This window comes from Sus scrofa, chromosome 14 (assembly GCF_054392235.1).
Source record: "Sus scrofa isolate SSC_HxYL_T2T_F1_AM1 chromosome 14, Sscrofa_HxYL_maternal_Yorkshire_Landrace_v2.0, whole genome shotgun sequence".
NCBI lineage: Eukaryota > Metazoa > Chordata > Mammalia > Artiodactyla > Suidae > Sus > Sus scrofa.
The window spans coordinates 144553954-144578806 of record NC_139396.1 but is presented as its reverse complement, the minus strand read 5'-3'; the positions used below and the strand labels follow the sequence as shown (position 1 = coordinate 144578806).

Genomic DNA, 24853 nt, shown 5'->3' with positions numbered 1-24853 from the left:
GTCCTAAAACTTTTCTGAGACTGTCACCATAAAAGTGGACTTATCTCTCTAAACAATAGCCAGTTGAACCGTGGAATAAGGAACATAACTTCCAAATTTGAAGTATCACATTTTAAGTCAAGTTTTGACAAAAACAGATCCAGACACTTTTAAATTTATAGGATTAATCTTCTGTCTTTCCTCCAATAACAAGTAAATTGAATCTGCAGAATTATGTTCAGTATATGATTTTCAACTGTGTAATTACTGTTTAAAGATACATGTCCTCAATTTCTTCTGTTCCCTTTTGAAACTCAAGTCCATTTCAAATCTATTGTTAATAAGCAATTTAGTTCTCAAGAATGGTTTCTTTGTGTTGATAATTAAGTGTTATATTTACACAAAGGAAATAGTGAAATAGAACCTCTTCCAAAAAGAACATTCTAAAACATTCCACTGACTACAAAAGCATGACCCTACAGTGTCAGAATTTCTTCTCATGATGCCAACAAAAACTCCTTGAGCTATTTTACAAGGGAAAAAGAAAATCTGATTCCTCTGAATGATATGTCTTTCCCTTCTAAGTGTGATGGCTGAGGAAATTTTGAAACAATTCAATAGCAATTGTGAAAGTGACTATATAGCAACTATAAGTTTATTACTTGATACTTTCATATTAGATTTTACCACTGTGGAATGAGTTTGCTTTTTCAGCAGCAAACACCTGCAGGGCAAGTGTGCTTTTTGCACATTCGGTATAGCTACACATGTGAATTTTTTTTCCCTAAGATAAAAATGGACATTGGTTAATATACCCACAAACATGTATGTGTGGGTCACCTCCTGACCATGTGACAGGCACTCTGCCAAGAACTGAAGAAAATACTGAGTAAGATGGGGCCCATCCTCACTGGTGCCCAATCTGGTCAGGGAAATGAGATGAACAGGAATTCAAAAACAAGGGACAAAGGACAAGATATTCCAGTGGTGGGCACTGGGTGGCAGGGGAGGGAGGGACAAAGGCTTGAAGAGAGGAATACAAGGCATGCTTAGGAAAGAGGAAATAAATACATATAATGATTGTTATCATCTTATTTATTTATTTTTATTACTTTTTTTGGTTATGCTGGCAGCATGTGGAAGTTTCCAAGCCAGGGATCAAACCTGTGCCACACAGTGACCCCAGCTGCTGCAATAACAACAGCAGGTCCTTAAGAAAACTCCTCATTTTATTTATTACGTGCCAAGCACACAAATATTTCCTTTGCAATATGTCATGTAGAGTGACCAACGCATTGCAGTATGTGTGAGGTTTTCCTATTTTAGCCCTGAAAGTCCTGCATATCAAGATGCCTCTCAGTCCTATACAAACTGTTGGTCACCTACCTGCATTCCTTAAGATGACCTTATGAAATCTATCTTACTACCTGTCTCAGTTTACAGATGAAGGACCGAATGGTCAGAAGGCAGAGGAACCTCCCCAAGATTACACAGGTGCTAATCTAAGGGGAGCTGAGATATGAAAAAGAGTACTCTTAATTACTAGTGCAAGGCATATATCCTTAGGCTAAAAAGGAACACTTTCATGGCCCAGCTCCAGGTGACAACAACAACAAAAAAGGAAGTTAGTAAAAGATTGTTGTGGGACTTTTCCTGTAGGTACTCAAGAGTCATTGAAGGTTTCCGCTTAGTAGATCATGGTGGAAGCCTTCCTGATTAATTTGATGTTCATGGCACCAAAGCAGAAGTTCAAATCAATGATTTGTCCAACCATTCTTCTATCTCTAGAAATCTACATCCTCACCTCCCTTAAGGCTACTTCTCCCAAATCATAAACAAACCAAAGAAAGATTTTTGAAGGTCAAATAAATGTCCTCCTGAAACTAGAACATGCCCTCACATCATGCACAAAAATAAACTCCAAATTGGCTTAAAGACTTAAACATCAGACAAAACACCATAAAACTAGAAGAGAACACAGGCAAGCATTCTCTGACATAAACCATATAAATGTTTTCTTAGGTCAGTCTCCCAAGGCAATAGAAATAAAAGCAAAAGTAAACAAATAGGACCAAATCAAACTTATAAGCTTTTGCACAGCAAAGAAAACCGTTTATTAAAAAAAAAGAGCAAGACAACCAAGGAATGGGAAAAAATAGTCGCAAATGATGCAACCAACAAGGGCTTAATCTCCAAAATATACAAACAACTCATACAACTCAACAGCAAAAAAGCAACCCAATTGAAAAATGAGCAGAAGACCTAATCAGACATTTTCCCCAAAGAAGACATACAAATGGCAAATAGGCACATGAAAAGATGCTCAACATCACTAATTATTAGAGAAATACAAATCAAAACTACAGTGAGGTACCACCTCACACCAGTCTGAATGGCCATTAATAATAAATCTACAAATAACAAATGCTAGAGAGGGTGTGCAGAAAAGGGAACCCTCCTTCACAGTTGGTAGGAATGTAAATTGGTACAGCCACTATGGAAAATACTACTGAGGTTCCTCAGAAAACTAAATACAGAACCACCATATGATCCAGCAATCCCATTCCTGGGCACATATCCAGAAAAAAACTATAATTCAAAAAGATACATGCCCCCCCCAATTTTCACTGCAGCACTATTCAGAACAGTCAAGACATAGAAACAACCTAAATGTTCATCCATAGATGAATGGATTAAGAAGAGGTGGTACATATATACAATGGAATACTACTCAGCCATAAAAAGGAGATAATGGCATTTGCGGCAACAGGGATAAAACTAGAGATTCTCATACTAAGTGAAGTAAGAAAGAGAAGGACAAATGCCATATGATATCCCTTATATGTGGAATCTAAAATATGGCACAAATGAACCTATATACAAAGTAGAAACAGACTCACAGACAGGAAGGATAGACCTTATGGCTGCCAAGGGGGAGATGGGAGAGAGTGGGATGGACTGGGAAGTTGGGGTTAATAAATGCAAACTACTACATTTATAATAGATAGACAATAAGGTCCTATTCCATAGCACAGTGAACTACATCTAATTTCCTGGGATAGGCTACGATAGAAAACAATATTAAAAATGTGTATATTTATGTATGACTGAGTCACTTTGCTGTACAGCAGAAATTTGTACAACATTGTAAATCATGTATACTTTCATTTAAAAAACATAAAAAAACTAAGTTAAATTAAAAAAGAAATGTCCTCCTAGCCTCAATTCATTTCAAGACCCCCACACACACCCCACTAGTTAATATTTTCCCCATGTTTCTCTCTATAGCAGAATCTAGAAATACTTGAAAGGTTGTAAGTGGTTTTGCTTAAACACACTATTTTAAAGCTTATTATGCCTCAATCTCATTTCCTAAAGGAATAACAGGTAGAACAGGTGCCGGGTCTAGGCTTCTCCCTGAGAAATGAGAGCAGAAGCTGGGAAAATAAATGTGCTTTGCAGCATGATTTAGAGTCTGTGTGCGCCTGTGTGCTCACGCGCACACACCGCACACATGCACACGCACGCACATGCGCACACACACACACATCTTGGTGGGTCTGTTTATTCCATTTCATTGCCTTTTATTCTGAACTGCTATTAGTGGTTATTAGAGAGGGTGTGAGGAAGGGGTATATTCTTTCTGTGAGTTATGTGCCATCTTAGATCAGCCTAATTCCACGGTCTAGTGCCAGACAGCCAAGCAGAAAAAGTCCATTTAGAGAGAAAGTGGTAATTTTCATGAAGTGCCTCTCCCTGCCTGATTCAAGGAGATACATTATGCAGAAATCTGAAATAGGGAGCCTTTATGCTGGGAACATCCATTTAACTGCATTCCATAATGTTTTCTGCCAAGTCACCAAGTCCACACATTCCTAAGCTCCTGCTTGTTCCAAACTGAAATCATTCCCTTTGCAGAGACAACCCATCCTTCTCTGTAAGGTCCTGTCCAGTTGGTCAGAACTCTCTTCTGGGAGTTTATTTGGTGATAAATTATATTAAGGAATTAAACAGAAACCCCATTAGTAATGTTGACAATATTCCCCCTACACATGAAATATTTAATGAAAATCAGAAGCTAGGGAGTTGAATTTGCACAAAGAGAACCTGTGTAAGATAGATGTTCTCTGAATGCTAATGCAAGTTTGCTGTTTTGTTTTGTTTTATTTTTTTCAAAGACCTTTACAAATACCCAAGAGTTGTCTCTTTTTTGCTTTTAGTGACAGGGAAACCACCATTTAGTAATTTCCTGCCTCAGTTGATTTCACCCAGAATGTGATATCCAGAAGTATTTTAGAACCCCCGGGAATTTCTGAATACAGAAAACACAGGGTTGAACCACCCCAAACGGTGGTACCATCTGGTAAGGAGCTCGAACTGTGAATGGCCAAAGAGCCTTTACTCTTCCATGATGAGTTGACTCAATCAAATTAAAAAGAAGGTGGTTTTTGCTAAACATACATTTAAGCAGCTGAAGGGACTGTTTAAAACAAGACAGTTAAGAATCTTGCTTGGACCCTACATTTTTATTTAAGTCAGTTGGACCATTCCACAGGGGTACACAAGAACACTCTAGTATAGTGGTTCTCAACCCTGGCTGTAAATTAAAATTATCAGTGGGCTGTTAAGGTGCCCTGTATGTGATCATAGCAGAGCAATTAAATCAACATTTGGTTATAAGAGAATCCAGACAGCTGTATATTTTTTTGTGTGTCTACAGTCAGGGTCCTTTCAGGATGCAAAAACCAGAAACAAACAACTTAATTAAAATAATTTTTAAAAATTTAAGCAGTTATTGAGGCATGCAGGAAACAGCTACTACCTCTATGGGTAGGGAAAACCAAGCAATCAAGTCAGAGCTATTAAAACTTAGAGCTTGGAGGAGGGGCCTGCAGAGCAGAGACCCTGCCCTCTGGGACAGTGCCACCAATTGCTGGTATCTGAGCTCAGGGGAAGAATCCAGTGTGAATGAATCACAGACTTCAGAAGAGGAGGCACTGGCTTGTATCTCAGGTACAAACCTTCTGCGATTGTAGAAAAACTGGAAGTTAAAACCAGTTTTTGCAACTAGAACCAATTGCTGTGGCCGGAGGACACTGAGAAGAAAAGAAAGCAAATGGGATGGAGCAAAAGCCTTTCTCCACAGTCCCGCCTTTCAGTCTCCTCTTGCGCCCCCCCCCCCATTGGCAGAGCTGATAAAGGAGTAATACTGTAGGCCAAATCCCAGTCCTGGCATTCCAAAGAGAAACACAGGGTAGATTTGAAAAAAATAATAATGATAATGATAAGAACTAATAACCAGCACTGTTTGCCCAGGTGATTCCATTGGGAAGGCAGGGTTGAGAACCACTGACGATGAAAATCACAGTTTAGGACTGTCCTCAAGCTTTCCTGGTTTGTTTTTTCCTTTGCTCCAATCCCTAGTCAGTTCAACTTGTCCATTATAAGCTTGCTTCTTTGGTTTTCATATTTGTCTTTGGACTCTTGACCTTTAGTTCTCACAGCTATGGATTATATATGGCCCATGGGTTCCCCAGCTTTGGGAAACTCTGGCCCTCACCAGCCCTACAGGGCCCAAGACTGGGAAATTAGAGGAAGAAGACTGGACTTTGGATTCCATGGAATCTGTTTTGGCTAATAATTCAGAGACCATCATATTTCCCCAAAAGCAGTCAGCTCTAGTGGTCCACTACCACTTGTATTGATGGCCAGTTCCAACAGTGGTCTGCTTCCACTGGCTTTAATGAGAACCCAAATAGGGAAAGTCAGTTATCCTGTGCAGTGTGGCCGAATGCCTCTGCTTTTGTTCTCTGGATCTTGATTGTGTTCCATCTATCAGTTGTGGGGTTCATCCCTTACAAAAACACCTGACCAGATCAGGAGAGAAATAAAGCTAGTCCTTCCCATCCTGAAGATCCCACATAGATGGAAACATGATAAATCCTCACTCAAAACACTAGCATGTCATCATGTTTTAGTCATTCATTTAACAAATATATACTCTGCACCTACTATGATCTAGATCAAGTTCCAGGCAGTAGAGGTACAGCAGTGAACAAAGCAAAGATTTTATCCTCATATAGGTCACAGTCTACTTAGGAAGAGAGACAATAAGAAAAAAGCAACTTATAATGATGGCATAGTGGTTAGATAGTCCTGTGTAACAAATTACCTCAAATTGAGTACCTTAAAAACAACAAAGACATATGATCTCATAGCTTCTGATAGTCAGGAGTCTGTTGGGTGGTTCTAGCTTGGGATCTCTCATGGGGTTGCAGTCAAGTTGTCATAAGGGTTGATCTGAAGATGTATCTGGCTTGGTGGGGAGGGATCTGCTTCCAAGGTCACTCGTGTGGCACCATCATGAGGCTCTGTTCCTTACCACGCACACCTCTCCTCTCGGGAGGGCTGTTTATAACTTGGCAGCTGGCTTTCCCAAGAGTGAGTGCCTGAAGAGAAAGAGTGGTCAAGATGGAAGCCATGGTATCCTTTCTAACCTAATCTGAGAAGTGACATATCTTTGCTTCTGCCATATTCTGTTGTTCTTAACCATGATCATATATGGGAGGGGACTCCACAAGGGCATGGAGCACATGGACATAAGAGTTTGGGGATCTTTGGGGCTGTCTTGGAGGCTGGCTACGATAGGCAGTAATAAGTGCTATGGGGGATACAAAAAGGTAAAAGGGTAGGGAGGGCAGGTGGTCAGAGAGGACCTCACTGAAGGAACTGAGGAAGGAGCTTTGCAGCGTTCTTTTGTTTGTTTGTTTGTTTGTTTTTGTCTTTTTGCCTTTTCTAGGGCCGCACCCATGGCATATGGAGGTTCCCAGGCTAGGGGTCTAATCAGAGCTGTAGCCGCCAGCCTACACCAGAGCCACAGCAACTCCAGATCCGAGCCATGTCTGTGACCACAGCTCACGGCAATGCCGGATCCTTAACCCACTGAGCAAGGCCAGGGATCGAACCCACAACCTCATGGTTCCTAGGTGGATTCGTTAACCACTGAGCCACAACGGGAACTCCTGCAGCTTTCTTTTTAAAGGATTCTATCTTGGGGGTCACCTTCTGGGAAGACTTCCCTCAGCTCCTGCCCCATCCATCAGTTTCACTAAGAACCCACACTGTGTGCTCCCAGATTCCCTACACCTACTCTCTGAAAGTTCTCATCACCCTGCAGTGTCTTTTTTCCTTCTCTCCCCATAGTGGGTGAGTTCTTCAGGGCCACAACAATGTTTACTCATCTTTGTATCCCCAGGAAAAGATCTGTAAATTGGATGAATGAATAAAGTGAATGAATGAATTGACTTTCTCTCCAGTCTATTTTGAAAATTCAGTTCAAACTCCTCTTTAACATTATATATTTTAAAAATTAAATATCAATGACCTTTTGTATAAAAAAAATCCCTGGACATGGATTCATTACACTCATAACTCTATTCCCCTGATGGTATGTCAATTACATTGCCTACATTGTTAGTTTATGAAGCACCATATGGAAGGAAAATATGTGGCAACTTATTGAATGGGAACATTTTGTGAGAAAAATATTTTTGTTCCCATGCAATGACGTTTCTATTAAATAGCTTCTAAATATGTAAAAAGAAAAAAAAAACACAGAGTGGCAATAGAATACCCTAAGGAGTCTAGAAAGCATGCAAAACAGTGATATTGTTTTATAATGAAAAGCAGATATGCATGATATTGTTTCTCCATACCCTCCTTTCTTTTGGCCATAATTTTTTATCTAAATACAGGTCCCTTGTCTGATAAATCACATGCTCTGATTTACCTACAGCCCTGAGCCAGAGGCAGCCACTTACATAAAAGGACAGTTGGTCATTCGCAGAACTACATCTCTCTTGTGCTTGGAAACTAAACCATCATTCAGAACATGAGCAGTCTGGTGCTTTGTGACTCGAGAGGTCTAGGCTGGTGTCTTGTTTAGGACTGCTCCCAAAGTTCAGCTTTAAGAACTGAAAGCACCAAAGCCATAGAACATGTGATGGGCATAGGAGTCACTTAAAAATCTTCTTAAATGTAGCTTCTGGTCCCGAAGGCCTGGAGTGGGGCCCAAGATTCAGCATTTCTAACGAACTCCTGGGTGATTCTTTGGGGATGGTCCTCCTATCATGCTTTGAATAGTAAGTTACTAAATAGCTTCAGAGAGTCCAAATTTGACCTGTCTGCCTGTGTCTGTAGTTGGTTTGAGATTTCTTTTTTCTGTTTTCTTTTTTTAACCATCCTAATGAGGACCCCTACTAATCAAGAAACACATTTATTTTATTAATTTGCAAAGTTGCTAAACCATTTATTCTCCACAAGAAACAACACATTTCAGGTCCTTCCTGAAAAAGCTCACTTGAAAAACATGTCTCACCATACATTTTCATTTGAACAAGAGCCAAGATGCCAAGGAATCTATGATGCAGATTTTAAATGTAACAAAATTCTTACCTCTTACCTCTACATCAAATGTACTGTATTTTAAGCATTTCCAAACTGGAAGAGAGCCAAGAAAAATATGGCCATTAAAATTAAAATTTAAAAGTTGTATTGATCTTCTCACATAAAATTCCAGGTCAACACCTTTCTCCTGTACTCCAGCTGAATGGGAGGAACAGGGGAATTCATCCATCATTTCTTTTATTTTAAAATGTATTATTTTATTACTTTTATATTTTAAAATAAGAAAAAAAATTTAATGTGACACTGATCTAATTCTCAAAGTGGTACAGAGAGTGTGCAGGATCATTAAACTGTCGTATCAAGATGTACAAATGTGACATCATGTTGGTTGCAGGTTGCTGGCTTTTTTTTTTTTTTTAAGATTTAGCAAAGTCTGAAAATGTGTCAGGACAAGTAGGAGCTCCCCAAAGCTTGTATGTCCTAGCAGCTCATCAACCATGCCTTCCTCCTGACCTCCATCCCCAGCCACATCTCCGCCCTTAGAGCCCTCACCCTGATCTAAGTAGGGAGGTAGCACCTGTGCCCAGGAGGCCTTTGAGACCCACTGATTGTCTCTGCAGCAACTAAGTCCAGCTTAGTGGTTTCCCATCAACAAGTCCCCAGTTCAATGTGTCTCACAGCTCTCAAAGCATGTATCTTTTGCAGACAACAGCTCATGGGGTGAATTTGGATATCTTAAAATGCCTATACTTGGTGGGTTTGGGGTAATCACCATGTGGGGTTTGCCATCCCACTTACATTGTGAACCTCATTACTACCTCAAAGTTGCTGAGGGTACTTCTGATTTCTGAGTATCTGAAAGTCAGTAACAATGAGACCCAATTGATTCCTTTCTTTGGTCAGGGACAGCCTCTTCGTACCTATTATCCTCTTCCACCTGCTTGTGGTTGCTGTTATCTTTGGTCCAGGCAAACTAGAATGCCAATATAACTAGCACCTATTTAATGAAAGGTGGCACTGGTAAATATCTGCAACTCAGCTACTTCAAAGGACAGAAGTGTCCCTTACCATAACAAAAAAACATACTCATGTCAATAAATTTTAAAAAGCTTTCATATATGTCATTTCATATGATCTCCACATGGCTCTGCGAGGTCAAGGGGACATAAGCCCAGTGTCACCAATGAGACTCAGAGATTAAGGGATTCATCGAAGCCACAAACAATCCAAAAATTATATGGAACCACAAAAGAGCCAGAATTGCCAAAGCAATCCTGAGGAACAAAAACCAAGTGGGAGGCTTTAACTCTCCCAGACTTCAGGCAATATTACAAAGCCACAGTCATCAAGACAGTGTGGTACTGGTACCAAAACAGACAGACAGATCAATGGAACAGAATAGAGAATCCAGAAATAAACCCAGACACCTATGGTCAATTAATCTTAGACAAAGGAGGCAAGAATATCAAATGGGAAAAAGACAGTCTTTTCAGCAAATTGTGCTGGGAAACCTGGACAGCTGCATGCAAATCAATGAAACTAGAACACACCCTCACACCATGCCCCAAAATAAACTCAAAATGGCTGAGAGACTTAAACATAAGACAAGACACCATCAAACTCCTGGAAGAGAACATAGGCAAAACATTCTCTGACATCAACCTTACAAATGTTTTCTCAGGTCAGTCTCCCAAGGCAACAGAAATAAAGGCAGAAATAAACCAATGGGACCTGATCAAACTGACAAGATTTTGTACAGCAAAGGAAACCAAAAAGACAACATACAGAATAGGAGAAAACAGTTTCAAATGATGCAACTGACAAGGGCCTAATCTCTAAAACATACAAACAACTTATACAACTCAACAGCAAAAAAGCCAACAACCCAATTGAAAAATGGTCAAAGGACCTGAAGAGACATTTCTCCAAGGAAGATATACAGATGGACAACAAGCACATGAAACAATGCTCAACATCCCTGATCATTAGAGAAATGCAAATCAAAACTACTCCAAGGTACCAGCTCACACCAGTCAGAATGGCCGTCATTAGTAAGTCCAAAAATAACAAATGCTGGAAAGGGTGTGGGGAAAAAAGAGAACCCTCCTGCACTGTTGGTGGGAATGTAAGCTGGTACAACCACTATGGAGAACAGTATGGAGTATCTTAGAAATCTATACATAGAATTACCATATGACTCAGCAGTCCCACTCTTGGGCATATATCTGGACAAAACTCCACTTAAAAAAGACACATGCACCTATATGTTCATTGCAGCACTATTCACAATGGCCAAGACATGGGATCAACCCAAATGTCCACTGATAGATGACTGGATCAGGAAGATGTGGTATATATACACAATGGAATACTACTCAGCCATCAAAAAGAACGAAATTACTCCATTTGCAGCAAGATGTATGGAACTAGAGAATCTCATACTGAGTGAAGTAAGTCAGAAGGAGAAAGACAAATACCATATGATATCACCGATATCTGGAATCTAATATACAGCACAAATGAACTTTTCCACAGAAAAGAAACTCATGGATTTGGAGAATAAACTTGTGGTTGCCAAGGGGGAAGGGGAGGGACTGGGAGGGACTGGGAGCTTGGGGTAAATAGATGCAGAATGTTGCCTTTGGAATGGATTAGCAATGGGATCCTGCTGTGTGGCACTGAGAACTCTGTCTAGTCACTTATGATGGAACACAATGTGAGGAAAAAGAACGTATACATGTATGTGTAACTGGGTCACCATGCTGTACCATAGGGGAAAAAAAAATATATATATATATATAAATGATTTTTTTAAAAAAGCCACATGGCAAGTAAGTGGCCAACCTATGATTTGTACTTGTGTCCTTTAATTCCAAATCCCATACACCACCCCTTCACCTCAATTAAGGCCAGAAAACAGAGTTTTGAACATAAATCTGGTGAGACTGATGTGAACACATTTCCAGCATACCACAAGTCTCAGTCTTAAGAGTTTTTTCTTGACCCAGATATCCAGACCCTAAAATCAGAAAATGCACAAGCAGAATCTAAGCTGGGTGAGTGCATGCTGTAGAAACAGTCTAGGGGATGGTAGAGGAGGTAAAGGGGAAGCCAAGCATAAGGAGCTTCCAGTTTCTACTCTTTCCAAGTCCTCTTCACTTTTTCTTTATATGTTGGGACACAGTCTTGTTTAACACATATATGCACTCGTATAACATAAGGAACTACAGAAATCAGGAGACCCCTGTTTACTGCTAACAGAGATACCATCTATATCTAGGGTCAGTGCATCCTGAAGAAACGGGACTGTTCATCGCCTCTCCACGACTGTTTCCTCATTTGGGGAAATGAACCAGCAGAGTGACTGATAGGACCAGTGAACTAACAGTCTTACCATGGGAGTAAATGCAAGGTTTTCTTAAATACATCCTCTTGCTGGGGCAGGGGGTGGGAAGGGGTGCTGAGGTGATGGTTAGGGTAAGGGGGAAGCAAGAATGCTCTGCAGCCTAGAGCATGGCAGAAACTGCAGGGCAAGTCCTGTAACTTTCCCAAGCATCCTCTTGTCCTGGGAAAGAGTTTGAATGGTCCTGCAGAGAAATTAGCCCCTTTTCTGTTCCTCATAGGAAAGTTGGCATCATCCAAAGAAAAGGAATATTTAGGGAAAAGAAGAGTTTCTGTTGTGTCAATACTCACTCAGTTCTTTCCCAGCACGGCTGATGGGAAGACCATCACAGCATCTACCTCGTGGGAATAGACCGGAGAGCACTTCCTGAACTGATAGCCTGGGAGCACACAGGACATCAAAAGCCGGCTTCAGTGAATCATTGTAAGTAGAATCACATACTTTGACTGTGAGGTTTTTTTTTTTTTTTCTGTTTGTTTGTTTGTTTTTGTCAACATAATGTCAACCTGAAGAGGCAGCATGGGGAAGCAGAAATAGGACCAGGAATCTGGGTTGACACTCTGGGTTTAAACTCTGCTTTAATCCCTGTTCTGACATTTACAAACTGAGTGAATTCTGGAGTTGCCATCATGGCTCAGCAGAAAAATATCTGACTAGTATCCATGAGGATGCAGGTTTGATTCCTGGCCTCCCTCAGTGGGTTAAGGATCTGGCATTGCTTTCCCTTGAGCTGTGGTGATAGGTTGCAGACACAGCTCAGATCCTGTGTTGCTATGGCTGTGGCATAGGTCAGCAGCTATAGCTCCAATTCAACCCCTAGCCTGGGAACCTCCATATGCTGCAGGTACAGCCCTAAAAAAACAAAAAAAATTAAAATAAAACAATCTGAGTGAATTCAGTTTCCTCATATGTAAAATGAGTATGGGTTGGAATTTGAATAGGTACACAAAAAGGCTTTTATCCTCCTCCAAATAAGAATCTGAATAAAAAACAGACATGAGTCAAATTGGGGGGTCAACATCTGCTTCATCACTGGATGTGGTATATTTGGATTCAGGAGTGCTGCTTAGATCCACAGCCAGTAATTTCTAATATTTCCCCCTTTCCCAAAACTGAACCCAATGTAGGCAAAATAGATAGTCATAACCATCTAGCTTCCCCAAAGGTCACTTGGCAACAAAGAGAATAGTGGACATCAGACAGAGGGTCAGATCACTTCCAGAACAAGAATAGATAACAAGGATGCTCTGGTCTTGAATCACCTGGGAAAAGAACAATGGGGCCATGGGTGTGCCACCCAACAAACTGGAAACAGGAGGCAGCTTCCTGGGAGTGGGAGTGTGAAAGAAAGTCTGGAAAGGTCTGTGATAGAACCAGAAACATAAGGACAAGGAAGGGGTTCCCCAGTCAGACAACCCCTACACCTTGTAGGGTGGGTGAAATAATTAAAGGAGATGAAGTAAATGGAGCACCAATCAGAGAGCCAGGGACTGTTTGTGGTTGTCATCTTTCCCTCTTCTATCTTTCTTGCCCATCCTGCCTTAGAAACAAGGAGGATTAAGTCCGGTGTGGCCTCCTGAGACCCTTTCCCCAGGGCATCAATACCACTACCTTGTCCGGTACTTGTCAAGCTGGGATAACTCTGCATCCAGGTTTCCCCAGGGGAGGCTGTGGTCCCTGGGTCCTGTCCCGTTTGGTATTTGGTGGACAAGAGTCTTAGCTCGGTTACATTTACCCTCTTTCTAGTAGAATTTTCAGGCAGAGAAATAACAAATTCTCCTACCTCTGTTTCTAAACCACACCTTTCTTCTTGCCTCTTTTCCCTCCACTGCTGGGTGTTTTTAATAAAAGTCAGCATTTCCCAGGTGTGACTCCTTCCTGTTTTCTCGTTTCCTTCTGCTGTCCCCTCCAGATGACCCCACCCACTCCTTCTTCAACCACACAAACTACATCTGAGCCAACGTCCAAATCCTTGACCCCTTCTCTAACTTGCCCACTCACATCTCCAACTGCCATGCCTTTATTTGGATCCCCTGCAAACATTCCAGAGGTAACTCAACTTTCTTATCCTTCTTCCTTCAAACTGCTTCTCTTGCTTGTATTTTCCAGCTCTACTTTTCCCACTCACTTTCCCTAACTGGAAGTCTTAAAATTATCCTCAGTAGCTGATTATTTTTTACTCCCTGCATTTAATTGAAGCGCTATTCTCTCGCTATCTCTTGCACCCGGCCTCTTCTCTCCATCCTGATCATCACTGCCTTAGCCAGATCCTCTTCCTCCACCTGCCTCTTTGCAATGGCCTTGTAAATGATCTCCTGTCTGCAAGTGTCAACACTTCCAGGAGACTCTCACCTTCACCCACACATCAGATCACAAAAATCTCTTTCTTTCCCACACCTCTCAATCTCTCTCTCTCACACACTCACACACACACAACTTGCAAGACCCTCCCAACTCCCTGACACACCCAGCATGCTTAGTTCAGACTTAGAATGACCTTCACATTCTCTACTGCCCAATGTCTCCTGCCTTGTCTCCAATTCATCCACTCTCAAGCCTTAGGATCCAGTGGTGCTGAATTTATATCACCTATTCCCAGAAGAGTCTTTGCCCCTTAACACTTCTCTGCTCATGCCTCTCCTGTGTCCTCCACACTGAATATCCTCCCCCAATACAAACACCTGATTTCCTGACTTGTAAACATATTCTTCCTCTGAGGAAGATTTCAGTTGTCCTTGCCTTGGCAAAGCCTTGCCTGACTTCCCTGCCCATTAATTACATCCCTTCTGTGTGCCCTCAATATTTAACCGCTGTAACAGAGTTACACATAATCAAATTGTAGGTAATCTATTGGCATTTATGATTCTCCCATTATAATGGTAGCTTCTTGAGAACAGAGAATCATTTATTTCTCATCTCTTTATTTCTGGCATCTATTGACCCCCTCTTAGGTACAATCACTATGGCATTTATTGCATGTAGAGATAAATGGAACGATGAAGACTGACTTACGTTAGTGTGATAGAGCTTTCCCCTTAAGTACAGGTCTGGGAATCAGGAAACACAGCCCCAGGCATCAGTGTTGCCTCTCCTTAGCCTTGTGAACTAAGACAAGTCCCTCCTCCAAGCTGTGTTTTACTTCTTTAGTCTGAACAATGGTCAAATAGTAACCAAGCAATTCTCCTGGTGGGTATAACAGCAACATGAAAATTTTTCAGAGTATTTTCATGTCTAATGTGTAAGTTGAATATATTGAAACATATCACTGCTACTACCATAAATTAGACTTTCTGGCTAAGTAAAGGTGACACTTTCATCTCAGACATTTTCTAGTAAATGAGTGAAAAGATGATACATATGCATAAGAAGCTTTACAGAATCAAACACACAAAACTCCATTTGTAGTTTTCTTAAACTATACATAAAAACATTAACATCTAAACTATAAACATTATCGATTAGTAGTTAGTAGCATCCTGACTTTATATCTAGACATACATAGATTTTTTTCCCATAAATCTTTATTTTGAAATCAGACCCCTCACAGGAGGTACCTTCAAACAAGCTTGTCTTCCAAAGCTCTTCCTAGCATTTTGAAAAAATAAAGAATTGAGGACAATTTACATGGCTGTGGTACTAGAACTCAATTTGTATTAGAATCTATCCTAAGAGAATAACTCTAAATATGGAAACCACTTTACACACTGAAAGTTCATCACAGTATTTTTTTCTCTACAAAGGAAAACAATAGAAACAACCAAAATGTCCAATAAGAGGGTAATGCTAAATGAATTAGCATATATTTGTGTTATGGAAAACAATGAGGTTTTATATATTATGTTTCAAGGATTTGTAGCAACTTGGGTAAGCCCATGTGTTATAAGGTCACCTTTAAAAGTAAGGTTAAAAAGTCTGTATACAATATGAGCTCCAGTATCTAGAAAATAAGCCTGGGAAACAAAGTATATCTGTATACCTTTTGCGTATTTCTGTTGCCTCTCTCTCTGATAGCTGTGAAAATGGGGAAGGACAACCATCTTGGTTTTAGGAGTGAGACCCTGAACCAAAATTTTTCATCATCAGAACTTCCTCTGCCAGTTTGCCCTGGGGTGGGGGGAGAATTTCAATACTCTCAGATTCCCAATCCTACTTTATTTCTCTGAACTTTTTTTTTAATAACTTATGTGTTTGATTACCAAAGCAATTTATGTTCATTTAAAAATCTTCCTAATTTTAAAGTTTCTTAACCATGTCTTGTTTGAAGTGAAATTGGAAAATGATTACTCTTTTAGCAACCCAAACTCTTGGCAGCTTGCCTCCAAACAGAGCTTAGAATTATGTAACTCTCAGTTGAGCAGAAAAACTTTTCTAAAAGGGCCAACTTCTTTTCTAGAACCCATCACTGCAAAACAGCTTTTATGCTGATTGCAAATGGATTTTATCACCATGGTGGTATTTCCAGCATACACACTTAAAAGTGTGATACAATTTATGGACTTTTTTTTTTTTTTTTGGTAATGCCTCATAATAGGTAGTGAATTGTAGATACACAAAGGGATTCCTCCCATCTCCCCAAGAGAGCTGTTAGTAAATAATTACCAAATAGAGAGGAATAAAAATAGTAAAGCCCAGGTAAGAAGAAGATGTGGATGATGGGAGTCTGGGGTAGAATGGCTGCTTCTCAGGGAGGCGGGCACTTGACATCACCTGAGGTGTAGGGCTGACTTCCTCATCTCTTTCATGTGTTCAGAGCCCTCTCTGTGATCCTCACTGGTCTAAATAAACCCCTTCAGGGCCCTAGTGTAGACAGGCTTTCACACCAAAATCACAGGCATGACAATTATAAATACAGATTCCAAAACCTCACCCCAAACCCACTGAATGGTAATCTCTAGGGAGGGACTAGATTCTGTATCTTAACAGAGTGCCTTGGTGAGACGCACGTACTCTTTACAGGACAGGAATCCAAAGTCCAAAGTGGGAACTTGACTTGCCTAAGGTCACACCACAGGGGTTAGCAGAGCCCTGGACCTCCAGGCCAGCCTTCCCCTATGGAGATCTGAGGCCTTTGAAGGACAGACCTGTGTAAGAACAGAGAGCTGGGTGTGATGGTCACCCAGCCCAAAAACAAATGTGCTGCTAATCACTGAGTTACCACCCCCCATATCTTCCTCGGTTCACATAAGCATCTCTCTGAAGTTTTTAGAGGGAGCTAAAGAAGAAAATTGCAAATCAAAGCAAGGATTCTACAAGCATGTTTCTTAGAAAACTAGTTCTTACCAGGTAACCCGTGAAGAAAGAATTCCACAACAGAAGACGTCACTGTATCCTTTCTCCCTGTTTTGAATAGTATCAAGAAATCCCTACAAACAATAAATGCTGGAGAGGGTATGGATAAAAGGGAAGCCTATTACACTGTTGGTGGGAAGGTAAATTGGTGGAACCACTATGGAAAACAGTATGGATATTCCTCAAGAAACTAAAAATAGAATTACCATTTGATCCAGCAATCCCACTCCTGGGCATCTATCCAGAGAAAACCATGACTCAAAATGATACATGTACTCTAATATTCACTGCAACACTGTATTTAATAGCCAAGACATGGAAGCAACTTAAATGTCCATTGACAGAGGCGTGGACAAAGAAGGTGGTACATATACACAATGGAATATTACTCAGCCATAAAAAGGAAAGAAATAATGACATTTGCAGCAACATGGATGGGCTTAGAAATTATCATGCTAAGTGAAGTTAGTGAGCCACTAATGTCATATGCTATCACCTATATGTGGAATCTAGAAAAAGGATACAATGAACTTCTTTGTAGAACAGATACTGACTCCAGACTTTGAAAATGTATGGTTTCCAAAAGACACAGGTTGGGGGATGGGGGTTTGGGATGGAAATGCTATAAAAATTGGGTTGTGATGATCATTGTACAACTATAAATGTAATAAAATTCATTGAGTTAAAAAAAATCCCTTGTTCAGTAAGCCTGAAAAGGCACCGAGAAGTCCTGAGGCAAAGAAGCATATTTGCCTTTCCTCATTCTAGCGTCCACAGACTTATTTAACAGAAATGCCTATGTGTGCATGTGTGTGTGCGTGTGCATGTGTGTGTGTGTTATACCTTTAACACTGTTGAAGAACTAGTGTTCTAGAGAAATCATCAAGTCATCCAGAAGTTTCTTTACTCAAGTCTATGTCATAAGCAGTGAGCTGGCTGATATGGTGGGAAAGGCACTAAACTTGGAGTCTGGAGACCTGGGTTTTAGAGTCCTCTCTGACACTTGCTAGTTTTGAGACTTTAAATAAGTCTCGTGCCCCATTTTATAACTGAGGAAACTGAAATTAAGAGATATATTTCCTTCCTGTCCACTCTACTGGGTTGCTTGGAGAACCACATATAATAGCCCTCAGAATAGACAATGTTGTAAAAGTCAAGTATTACCATATCTTCTCCTTCTTGCTCCTCCGCCACTTCCTCTTTCTTCACATGCGTGGCCCTCAGGAGGTCATCTCCTTCCCAGAGACCTCATCCTATCTTTAACAGCAGAGCCCTGTCAAGATGACACCAGAAGTTGGTTGTAAAACAAATCTACCATCTACCTCAAATCACTGCAATATCAACATTTTCTTGTCACTCATGACAAACTCTCGAAGCATCAACTGTAGAAGATATTGACTTAGGGCAGAACCTTTCTCACCGAATTCTCACTGAATTACAGGTCAGTTATTCACATAATTGATTTTCTTCTCTAAAGACGCTGAAATTGCTAATGCTGTTCCCAGTCAGATGGCAGAGGACAGGACAATTTCCTTTGGTTTTCCTTGATCTGTGTTCCAGTGGGTGGTTCTCTGCCCAAACACACTCCATCAGTTGAAGTCCCACCCCTCCTCCCTAAGGGAGGAAGGGGATGAAGGCTGGAAATGGAGGCAAAAGGTGCCTCACGATGACCTTAGGGAAATAGCCACCCATGTGTGTCACCGGCTCCGGTGAAGTGGGACCAGACACGCTGCTTCATTCATCTGAGCCTCTCACAGTGTTTGTCACAGTTCCTGCCACTGTCTAATGCTCAGGAAGGATGGATGAATAAATGAATGGACTCTGTCCTCCAATACCTTGTCATGTTTTGTCTGGTTTAACCAGGGCTTCCCTGAGCCATTTTCTCAGCCATGATAGGCCACACCCTATCGTGAGGCTGAAATGTTAACTCAAGAGAGCATTCTGTGGACTTACAAACATCCTACTGTGCGGTAGGAGAAACTGCCTGGGTTGCAACTATCCCTGGGTAAGATCCTTGAAATGAGGGGACTCATTTTATCTCCCCCAATAGATTTTAGGCTCCTGGGGGGCAGGAACCATCTTCAGTATCATCATTATCATCCGCTTTATCTTCATCCTTATCATGTAAGCTCCATGAGGACAGCTTTGTTTTGTTCCCTGATGCATTCCAAGCATTCAGAAGAGCTTCTGGCACATAATAGGTGCTTTTCAATCCTCAGTGGACAGTGAATAATCATGAGCAATGTGAGAACTCACTGCCTACTTCCTTCCTTCCCGGCACTATGCCAAGGGCTTTGTGTACATTATTTCAACAACTGGGACCCTGGAGCATACACAGGTGCATAAATGTCCTCAGCTGATGGAGCCACACTTCCTACCCGGGCAAGCTGACTCCAGTGACCACACTCTCAGCCACATCCCTCCCCCGACACCATTCCCAGTCACCTCTAATGCTTCTCTATGTCCTTCACAGTTCCTTGCAGGACAACTGGTAAAAGTTCATCAAATTTATAAGAGGACATGATTCCAAACCTCAGTATTGTTGATCATACCTAGAGCTCTGATTTTGAAGGAGCCAGCCCTTCAACTGTCCAACACCACACCAGGGTTAATAAAGAACAGAAACAGGACTGACCAAATGAGTGTGCCCATGTTAAACCCTGCCTAGCATGCAGTTAACAAGATTTTTATTGACAGGAAAATAAAGACTTCAGGAAGAAATATGATTCCCTCTGCCTTGCCTTTAAGTGAAAAATGAGTAGGGCCAGAGAATGAACAGATCACTTGCCCTTTCGAAGATGTTCTCTCTAGGTTGTCTCTCCAACGATATGAGTGCAACCAAGCAAGCAGCAGGGCCACTGGTTCAACTACCACCTGGACGGGGGCAAGAAGCATGATGGATGGGGGACAAGAGGGAGGGAGCTGCAGTTTCCCAGGCCATGGAAGACACCCCAAGCCCCCAGGAGGAACACCCCTGCATATGCCAGGAAGTGTGCTGAGAACTCTCCACCTGAAATGCAAACAGGAATGTTCACAGAGGGTGTATTTGATGCCAAATGATTAGAAAAGCCTCCTATTCTTCATGATTATATTTAGTTCATTTTTTCAGCAAATGTCTATTAATCACTTGCTCTATGCCTAAACCTTCATTAGAGGTTTGTTTCTTTTACATCTGCAACACCTCATAATAGGGGAAACATGTAACAGTATGTGACATTTTACCACAGGCTTTTAACTTGTATTCCTTTGATTTGGTACCCAAGGGATAGCATGGGATAAGCAGGATGGGGTTCATTATATCGGTTTTTATAGTTGAAGAAACCAAGGTTCAGAGACCAGCCATTAAGCACTAACACTGACTGACACTTAACTTGTGCCAGGCACCAGGCAAGAGGTCTGCACACATTATTTTTACAACACCTCTATAAGGCAGACACTGTATTATCTCCATTGTGCAGATGAGAAAACTAAGGCTTTGAGAGATTACGCTGTTTCCCAAAGCTGCACATACAGTGGGTGACAGAGTTGTTATGTAAATGAAGCAAGTTCTGACACTTGCTCTGAAGGTTATTGTTTTTTTCTGTCTTCAGAGATTAAATAATTAGCCCAAGATCAGGCAAGTTGCTAGAAATAAAGCTCCACTCATACCCAGAGCCTTTTCCTCTAACCCTGCTGCTTGAGGAGGTTATTTATTAATATCGGAAAGGGTCCCTGCTTTAAAGGCATTTGTCTTCTGCTAAGGAGAGTGAGACAAACATAAAACAGAGCTAATATCAAGGCAAGGCTAAAGTCTGGCCTTCAGTCAATTAATAAGATCTCCAGGCATAAGACATTGTTTGTGTTCAGAATAAAAAGAAAATCAATATCACCTGCATCACCCAATGAGTAGATCTTTATTGGGAACTCAGTATGCACTTGCCTTGGCAGAGGCATTTACTATTTGTGGAATATTTAGATGCCGCCCACATCTCCTTGCCCCTTTGCATCTAAGCAGAGCCATGTGATTTGTTTTGGATAATAGGTTGTGAGTAGAGGTGATATGTATCATTTTTGGACCCAAACAAGAAATGCCTGCAAACTGTCTACACGCTCTTTTGTACCCAGAAACATTCCAGGTCATGGTGCTGTTGTCAGCCTTGGCTCCTAGGTTTTTTTAAGAGAGAAGCCTCTTGCTGAATGGCACTATGTATTGTGGAGGATAGACAAACCTCTGTTGTGTGTTAAGTCCAGTAGAAAAGATATCTTTTTATCATTGTTTGATGTCTAATTACAAACTGTGATGGGCATGCTAAACAAGAAGGATGGGGCACCTCAGAGCCCATAAGACAAGAACATGGTCTCGTTTGGGGGATAAAAGAAGACCTCCTCGAGGAAACGACATTTACACTGAAAACTAAGCTAAGCTAAAATGAAAACTAGGCAGAGGCACCTCCCAGGCAGAGAGAAAGGCAATCTGTGAGTGAAGAGAGGAGTGGCTGTGACACTTGGAGTTCAGAGAGACAAGGAGGCAGGCAGGGAAGATGGGACTGAAGAGGTGAAATGGTTTCAAATTCCTTGCCAAGACCTACCAGGCTGCAGGTTTGGACCCCAACAGGAAGCCACTGGCTGGCTGGGAGCAGTGACTGGAAAAGTGAGCTGAGCTGTAGATCTGATTTCAAATAAGCTGACATGTGGGAGTGGACATGGAGGTCAGACAGCATGGGGTAAAGAGTTAGGAGCTACTGTGATTACCCAGGAGGAGAGTGATCAAGGCTTGGTTAGGGCCCTGCAGAAAAAGGGAGGGAAAAGGGCAGGGATTTGAATGATGTCCTTAAAATCGCAATACACGACAGGAGACTGGAAATGGAGGACGCGAGAGAGAAGGGGCAGAGGATGCCTTCTGGGTTTCTGAACTGCACAACTGTATAGCTGCTGCTGCTGCTGGAAGCCAGAGAGGAAGCCAAACTTGGGGAGAAGGAAGGTAATTCACTTAGTTCTGAGGAAGCTGGAAGAACCAGACTGGGGCCATAGATGCTGCATCTTGCAGTCCATTGATAAAGAAGCTTGAGGAGTCTGGTATTCCAAGAGGCCGTGCATCCTGTTCTCAATGCCTCCCTGGAGAACCCTGGATTTTAGAAGTGATGGGTCCCTTCCCAGACCCTTGATCAGAGGAGCTGGAATAATGCTGTCATGCTATCATCATGCTGGCCATATTTTCGATGAGCTGATTCAAAGTTCAGAGCTACAGTGTTTGACCCTTTAATCTTCTCTGTTTTATATAGTTTATGCTTATTAAGCCCATTTTGGCAGTTGACTTAAGGTCTATAATAAGAATGTTTTACAGGAATAGACACAGAGAGACCATACAGAATTGGGAGCTGGGGCACAACTAATCATTTGGGACTTTCCACTGTTTACAGGAGAGTCCCATAACAGCCCAGAGGAACACAGGATTTCAAGGTTCCAGAGAAAGATGAGTTGCCTCTGGCTAGGGATATGAAATTGGCATTTGAGTTGCATCTTGGAAGAAGAGTGTGAATTTAGACAAATTATGATGGGAAGGAGAAAAAGTTCCAGCAGAGGAAATAACTTGGGCAAAGGCAGCAAGGAGGTAGAGAGAAGACATTGCCTCCCTGAGGCCAGAACACTCCACTCTGGTGCTGTCCTGAGCACAGAGCCCTTCCCAATGCTGGGTGAGTGATGGCCCCCTGGAAAAATGGTTTCAGATGAGCAATCTGGACTGAGCACACTGGACTGAATAGGAAGTGGCTGAATAGAGGGAGCAAAGGGAACACAGAAAAGAGATTTTATTTTCCACCCACTTTCTTCTACACACACACACATGCCCTGTGCCCTAGAATAGCTCACCCTCCTCTCTCTCCACCTTTAATTATGCTCTTCTCTCTGCCAGAAATATTCCTCCTTCCACTATCTTCTGTCCAAATCTTACATCGTCACCATGACTTGACTCCAGGGCAAGGCCCTGGTACCCTTCCCTCTTCCCCAGGCAGAAGAGACACCTCCCTTGCAGCAGCTTTCCCTTGTGCCTCTCACATGCTACCTCTTACTTACACTGAGCTTACATTCAGTCTCTCGAGGTCATGCTTTGATGTTCCTTGAGCAGGGACTGTATGGATTCCTCCTTGAAGACCCAGGACAGCCCAGTTTACACAGGAGAGCTTCACCAATGTTAAACAAACAGAGGGTAGAGCCTGAATCTACAGCTCCTGAGTCCTTGTTCCAATTCTGACTCTGATCTGCAAAATACACAGGAGTAATACCAAGCCAACTACATAAATGGAATACTTTTATTCCATAGCTTAAAACTACAAGTGGCAAAACTCTGAGCACCTAGGGGGTTAATAGCTGGATTTCCTTTCACTTTGTCTGAATTGTACATCCTTATCTTATGGGACAAATTGCTTCCTGCCAGTATATTGGTGGTTCCTTTAGGGCCCAATGTGCTCTCTCTCTGGGTGGAAGGAAAGATAACCATGGCAGGAAAAGTCTTGCCTCTCTGCCCACCAGGCATGTGCCCGTGCACACAGGGGCCGTGTGTGCAAGTAAGCGCATGGTGTGCCCACTGAGTATGTGGGGGTGGACGAGGGCATATGTCAGGGCCTTACCAGCTCAGTCCTCTATTTTGGAAAAATGTTGCTTCGGGCTCATTCCCAGGCTGAGAGGATGAGAGACACAGAAAGAGCGAGAGATCTATTCCCCAGCAGTAATCGTGTTACTGAAAACCACCAGCAGTCATCGTGTTTATCTTGCTCATTTATCCAAACCCCAAAGAGCCCTCTGCAGCAAATCACATTTCAGCAGGGCGGATTATTCTGTCTGTAGCATCAACTTCTCACTGCATCTCTCTCAGGAGCAGCCTCTCTAGGTAAATATAAATCCCATTCTAATAGCGACATTTGGAGAAGTAATGTTATTTGCCCTGATTTAGAGAAAACACAACATAGGCTCTGGCAAAGCTGATCTTTTTCCTTAGAAATTAATCAAAGGCACATAATTCAGAGGCAACACGGACGCTCCTATGGCAGAGTGGAGCGCTGATGCGCGCGCGTGTGTGTGTGTGTGTGTGTGTGTTTGTGTGTGCGTGGTGGGGCATGGGGCCTTGATGAATTATTCCAGCCTTCTACCCCCTTCTCTGGAGAGAAAGAGTGGGCTCCCTTTTATTTATTTCCTGTCATGTGAGTGGTTTCCAGAGACAGTTCGCAAGATTCATACAGAGTTGAGAGAGAGATCAAATGCCTATTTTTCACTGCACAAGTAAGAATCTGAAAATTTTACCCAAAGGGAATATGAAAACTCCATCTGGTATTGACCACCTCTGCCTGTGTGGGTGAGTGTCTGAGAGTGCTGTGCTGGTGCAGTGACTACCTCCAGTGTAGGGGGATGGGACACAAGGGAGGGAAGTCACTGCCTTTCTGAGCCCATTCCACCTCTAGCTCCTGAGGACAGGGAGACAGAATTTGTAATCCATGATTAGAAGCAATTACAGTGCAGCCATGTTCTAAAGTGGCCACTGCTGCAACTGGGTCAGCAAAGCATCGGGGGAGAATGCTGGGGCTCGGAGTCAGACTTGCCAAATTCAAGCCACAGCTCTACAGATCACAAGTTGGATGGTCTTGGGTGAGTCACTTCCTGTGCCTCAACTGCCTCCTTTATAAACTGAGTGGAAAGGGCTGATGTGAGCATTCTGTGAGTTAATACGTACAAAGGACATAGAACTGCCTCTCGCACTTGAGAAGATATCACACAGCATGTGATGATATTGTCATCGTTATTTCT

The 24853-nt window shown here is 41.9% G+C and overlaps 1 long non-coding RNA gene across 1 annotated transcript in view; it reads right to left on the bottom strand.

Moving 5' to 3' along the window:
* LOC110256739 (uncharacterized) overlaps positions 1–24853 on the bottom strand; it is a 142751-nt gene that overhangs the window by 7224 nt on the left and 110674 nt on the right. The window contains exon 4 of the long non-coding RNA XR_014826221.1: positions 18242–18350. This is a non-coding gene — a long non-coding RNA (uncharacterized LOC110256739). The remainder of the gene's footprint in view (positions 1–18241; positions 18351–24853) is intronic.